Source organism: Mastomys coucha, chromosome X (assembly GCF_008632895.1).
Source record: "Mastomys coucha isolate ucsf_1 chromosome X, UCSF_Mcou_1, whole genome shotgun sequence".
Classification (NCBI taxonomy): domain Eukaryota; kingdom Metazoa; phylum Chordata; class Mammalia; order Rodentia; family Muridae; genus Mastomys; species Mastomys coucha.
The window spans coordinates 61,539,798-61,546,353 of NC_045030.1; positions in this window are offsets into that span (position 1 = coordinate 61,539,798).

Here is a 6,556-nt window from a genome sequence, read left to right on the forward strand (position 1 = left end):
ACTAAGGATGTTGAACATTTCTTTAGGTGCTTCTCAGCCATTCAGTATTCGACAGTTGAGAATTCTTTATTTAGCTTTGTACCCCATTTTAATAGGGTTATTTGGTTCTCTGGAGTCTAACTTCTTGAGTTCTTTGTATATATTGAATATTAGCCCTCTATTGGATATAGGATTGAAAAAGATCTTTTCCAAATCGTTGGTTGCCATTTTGTCCTATTGACAGTGTCCTTTGCCTTACAGAAGCTTTGCAATTTTATGAGGTCCCATTTGTCAAGTCTTGATCTTAGAGCATAAGCTATTGGTGTTCTCTTCAGGAAATTTTCCCTGTGCCTATGTACTTGAGGCTCTTCCCCACTTTCTTTTATATTAATTTCAGTGTATCTGCTTTGATGTGGAGGTCCTTGATCCACTTGGACTTGAGCTTTGTACAAGGAGATAGGAATGGATCGATTTGCATTCTTCTACATGCTAACTGCCAGTTGAGCCAGCACCATTTGTTGAAAATGCTGTCTTTTTTTCCACTGGATGGTTTTAGCACCTTGTCAAAGATGGAGTGACAATAGGTGTGTGGGTTCATTTCTGGGTCTTCAATTCTAGTCCATTGATCCACCTGCCTGTCACTGTACCAATATCATACAGTTCTTATCACAATTGCTCTGTAGTACAGCTTAATGTCAGGGATGGTGATTCCATCAGAGTTTCTTTTATTGTTGAGAATAGTTTTTGCTATCCTGGGTTTTTTGTTATTCCAGATGAATTTGCAAATTGCTCTTTCTAAGTCTGTGAGGAATTGAGTTGGAATTTTGATGAGGATTGCATTTAATCTGTAGATTGCTTTCAGCAAGATGGCCATTTTTACTTTATTAATCCTGCCAATCCATGAGCATGGGAGATCTTTCTATCTTCTGAGATCTTCTTCAATTTCTTTCTTCAGAGTTGCTTTCTTATAGAACCCAAGACTACCAGCCCAGAGATAACACCACCCACAATAGACCTTCCCACCCTTGATCACTAATTGAGAAAGTGCCTTACAGCTGGATCTCATGGACGAATTTCCTCAAGGGAGGCTCCTTTCTCTGTGATAACTCCAGTTTCTATCGAGTTGACACACAAAACCAGCCAGTACACTATGTTATCATAGTATGAAAGGTGTTTTTCTCCTTTTGATTTTCTAGTTTGATATTTGTACTTTGTGTTTTGTTGTGTTTTGTTGTTAGCCTCTTCAGGTTGAAGTTTTCCTTCTAACCCTGCATATAGGGTTGAATGTGTAGATAGATACTGCTTAAATTTACTTTTATCATGTAATGTCTTTCTATTGTGAATGAAAGTTTTGCTGGGCATAATGGAGTAAACTGGCTTATGCAGTTTCTTAGAGTCTGCAGGCCCTTCTGGCTTTTCGAGTCTCCACTGAGAAGCCAGATATTATTCTAATAATCTGCCTATATATGTTACTTTGTCTTTTAATATTTTTCTTTGTTCTGTGATTTTTATTGTTTTTATGACATGGGGATTTTCTTTTATATTCCAGTCTATTTAGTGTTCTGTATTCTTTTACCTTGTTAGAAACCTCCTACTTTAGGTTGGGGAAATTTTCTTCTACGGTTTTGTTGAAATCTTTTGTCTTTAACCTGGGTCTCTTCTCCCTCCTCTATTCCTATTATTCATAGATTTGGTCTGTCATGGTGTTTCTGATTTCCTGGACATTTTGTGTCAAAATATTTTTGCATTTAATATTTTCTTTTTTATGTCAATATATCCATTTCTTCTATCATATATTGAATGTTTGTGTTCTGTTGGTGAAGCTTGCCTGAGTTTCTTATTTGAGTTCCTAAACTTTTCATTCCCAGCTTCAGTCAGCTTTGGTTTTCTCTCTCCAGCTGTTTCCCTCCTTTTGTTCTACTGTGTGTGCTTGCATGCATTTCTTTAAGAGATTTACTCATCTTCTCTTTAAGGACCTGTCTTCTTCACAAAGACTGTTTTAAGCTCCTTGTCTCATGCTTCAGCTATGTTGCAGTTTCTCATGGCCTACTGCAGTAAGATTGCTGGGCTCTATGAACACACATCATTCTGGGCTGTTAAGGATTGTGTTTTATGTTGGTGTCTAGGCATCTGAGTTTGGGAAAATTGTAATTCTAGGTGCTGCTCTCTGATCTTGTCTTTATTGGGAGGGTGTTCTGCTCCTTTGTTTCTGGTGTCCTGTTTCTCTGGGTTTCTGAGAAGAGTGTGGTGCCTTTGACTTTCCCGGTATAGAATGTTCCTGAGATCTTTCTAGGTGTGGCCAGTGGAGGTTCTGGTTAGAATGTGTTTCTTGGTTTTTGGAGCTGACACAGATGGAGATTGTCTAGAAGTGGGAGGGTCTGAGGGGATCCACAGGAGGGAGGAAAGCAGGGTGTTCTACCCAAACCTACTTAGTCCCTGGGAGTGGGGTGAGATAGGGAGGAGAGACTGGTAGCCTGCTGCAGAGCAGAGGATGGGAGTGGGGTGAGATAGGGAGGAGAGAAAGAATGGAGATCTGAAGAGCATCTACCTGCTTCCCTGGGTGACACTGCCTGTGGGTTCTCAGGGAATGCCTGTGGGAGTTGGCACATGAGAGAAAGGAACGGGGCAGGTGAGGGAGGCTGTGGAAGATCTGCATAATCACCTAGAAATGGGTCAGGGGGTAGGTGTGGTGGGTAGGTGGTCTGCTGCAGAGCTGGAGATGAGACTTGGTGGTAGATTAGGAGGACTTGTGGGAGAGCAAAGGTCTGAAAACCACCTACCTGCTTCCCTGTCCAGTTTAAAGAATCTGAATACTGCCATCAGTTGTGTATTTGGCTTGTACTCTAAGTTGCATACAGAAAGAAGTCTCTTGCTCTCCAAGCATGTCTTCAGGTGGTAACACAAAGACGACAAAAGGATCTTCTGAGGCTAAGGGGTTTCTGTTAGTATAAGATGTGTGTTTTATTGTTCCTGACATTAAAAGAGACATTTTCAATCTTTAGTTGCTAATTGGGTTGGGTACTTTTTACGAAGTTAAATGTGGCAACTTGGAAATGTCCAGGATTTGCATATCCTGAGCATATCTTAATATAGTCAGGTCAGCTAATTTTACGGAATGACTCAGACAAATTAGGAACCCTGCTTCTACATAAGGGAAAAGATGTATATAAGGAGAACAGACCATAGCGAGAAGCAATCTGACATCCTTCCCTATGTTTATTTATTGTCTGCTTGCATTGAACACACACCTTGCATTGAAAACATCTGTACTCTCACCAACCCTTGGAGGGAGAAGCTTGTTATTTCTTACATTTTATAATAATTTAGCTAAAGCATGAAGACACTCACACATTATTCCAACGATCACACTCTAAGCACGTATCCACGTAGGAACTTAGATGTCTAGAAGATTCCAAAGTTATTATACCATGCAGTTCCCAAACACCATGCTTTTTTCACAAATTACTTTATTCACCTGCAAATATTTTAGCTGCTCCTGGAAAACCTTTTGAACATTTAGTCTCTGCTATAATAGAGACAAAGTTATGATAAGCTTCGGAGCCAATGGAATTATCAAGAGCAGATCTTATCAAAGGTTCTGGTTCAGTAATTATGATTGCCAGAGAGTGACTGGATCTGATGCAAAACACGCATGTAAAGAGAAGCTGCACCAGAGCACTTCACAGAGCAAGACAAGGAAATGGGGGTGGGGGTGGGGGGTGGAGGACAGAGTAAATGTAGTTAAGATGCCAAAAACTGCTGGGCGGTGGTGGTGCATGCCCTTAATCCCAGCACTTGGGAGGCAGAGACAGGTGGATTTCTGAGTTCGAGGCCAGCCTCGTCTGCAGAGTAAGTTCCAGGACAGCCAGGGCTACACAGAGAAACCCTGCCTTGAAAACAAACAAACAAACAAACAAACAAAAAGATGCCAAAAACTCTGGAACAGAAGTGGACAAATGAGTGGAGTAATCACTGGTCTCTGCCAAACTTTCTGCCTCTCTGCTACTGAAGTTTTCATGTCTGTTGGTGACAGTAAAGCCAGGGAGAGAAAGAGAAAGGAAAAGACAGGAAAAAATATGTGTATATATATATATATATATATATATATATATATTTATATACTTATATATATGTACATGTATATTACATGTAATATATATGTATATATTGGGAACACACAGTAATATATATATAATGTTAATATAATATATATATGCATAGGGAAGAAAGAAAATTATATATGTGTGTGTGTATGTAATATATTCACACACACACACACACAAACAAACAAATATTTGGAGAGACTTGAGGAGACATATCCATGTGTCACTTTTGTTAGCCAAGCAGAGTAGCAGAAGCATTACAGAATATAAGAGCAGGCAGCAGAATGCCATAGTTCTCATCCTGCTTCCTCATTGTGACACATAACACTAGATGGTTTGCCTATTGCCCTAACCCCTTAAGCAGATTCTTTAGATATTTCTTCTACCATCCTTAGCTAAAAACTTTGCAGAGCAGTAACTGTGAGCGTCTAAATTGCAGATACTTAGATTAAACATGAAATTTTGTCTCACCACAAAAATGTCTTAGTTGAGCTCATGTTTACTCAACTATCTAATTTTGCCGCCTTCCAAAATAGCTTTGTGCAACACCTGGTATATAGAATCATTGCACACACATATGTATGTGCACATGGGTATATATCTGTATAATGGTGGTAAGAGACAAGTTGAAGAGGCAGAAGGCAGAGAGATGCACATTTGCACAGTTGAACCTCCTCTAGGCTTTGTAATTTCTCCGCATCGTCTGCACAAAGCCTTGCCAGCCAGAGTAGAGAAGAAGAACATGCAATTTACTTAACTTTGTTTTCCTTCTCTGGGTCTCAGCAAGCCAGCAGGTATTCCTGGCAATGACACGAACAAGAGACAGGATGTTGCTAAAGGAGGAAACAGACAGCTAGCGGTAAGCACAAATGCAATTCCACAGATGCATCCCTGCCCCTCTAGAAGCTGAGCTGGCTGGACAGCACCTACCCCTCTCCCAAAGCCACCTTCCACTTAGGCATCTTCTGGACCCATTAGTCCGTTTGATGGATGAACATCATGCAGACACTCTTGAGTGATGTAGAGTTTCTCAGCTTCTGCTTCCCATTTTGCTCTTTTAAAATACATGACTGGTCATCAGTTAATAATTCCATGGCAAAGGAAGCCTTTCACCTTCCCAGGTTTGAATAGCGAAGGAGAGAAAGATTAACCTCAATTCCAACATGAGCCTGCAGGACGTCTGCTCCTTTTCACTACTCACCCTGCCCTTCACCTTCCAAAATGACTTTAATGTAGGCACAAGACAGTCTTATTATCAGACTCAGTGTTCCTTTGGAACCAATACTGAAGAAAATTCTTACACCCACCCCTGGGGTCAGAAATTGTAGTTTGCCAACTCCTAAATGAACATATTCCACACTGCCTTTTTTTTTTTTTTTTTTCAAAAAATCCCAGAACTCAGCAAGGTTCTGTCCTTGTCAAAATGTGTGCCTGTGTTTGCTCTAAAAAAAGGTGAGAGGGACGCAGGGGACATTTTTGGATTCAGCTCTTCCACCTACAATTATCTGTAATAATAATAATGCTTGAATGGAATCAAAATGGGTTAGCTTGGAACACTGGAGTGGGTGTTTAATTGGCCCTGACATTCTCAAAATTTGGGATAAAAATAAGACTACTTAAGAAGGCCCTTCCCGGCTGGGCACTTAGAGAAGTTAGAGTGTCACCAACTCGTGAGTGGCCTTCTGTACCTACCTGCCAGTCCTTAAATTAGCCTATTCCGCATCCCGGCCATCAGGCCGAGCGACTTCCTGAGCTACTTTAGTTCAGAGAAGACTATTCTTTTAGGTCAAGTTTATTTTTGTGATGGTCTGGCAGCACTGAAATGGTTTCCTTATGACAAGTTCTGGCAACTTTTTTTGATGTGTTTTCCTTTGGCATAGATGTAGCCTTAATAAAAGTTGTTTTATTTTTTTTTTTTAACAGATATCAAGGAGATCGTAGAACAGTGGATCTTAGGGGGTTGGCTCTCAAAGTGGGAAACCAGCATAACCTGAGCCTCTTTAAGGGGCTTTTCCTCTTATTCCAACTCTAGGTTTGCATGTAACTGCTTTCCTTCATAGACTACGTTACAAACATCCAGTCTGTGGTCTAAATGCAGAGAAGCAGATGTGAACACTGCATTAGTTTACTTCTCTGTTGCTGTGATAAACATTATGACCGTGAAGGGGGAAATATTTAATTCATTATATCTTGCAGTCCATCATCGATGGAAGCCAAGGCAGCAATTGAAGCAGGAAAGTGGAGGCAGGAGCTAGGATGACAGAGGAACTCTTCTTACTGGTTGCTCTACAATGGCTTATTCTTGCTTCTTATACAAGATAAGACCACCTTCACAGAGGTAGCATCATGCTCATTAGGCTGGGCCCTCCAGCATCCATCAACTGTCTGAAAAGACATGTCCACAGGATATTCTAAAAGAGGTAATATTTTCAGTTGAGGCTCCCTTTTCTTTTTTTTTTTTTAATTAGATATTT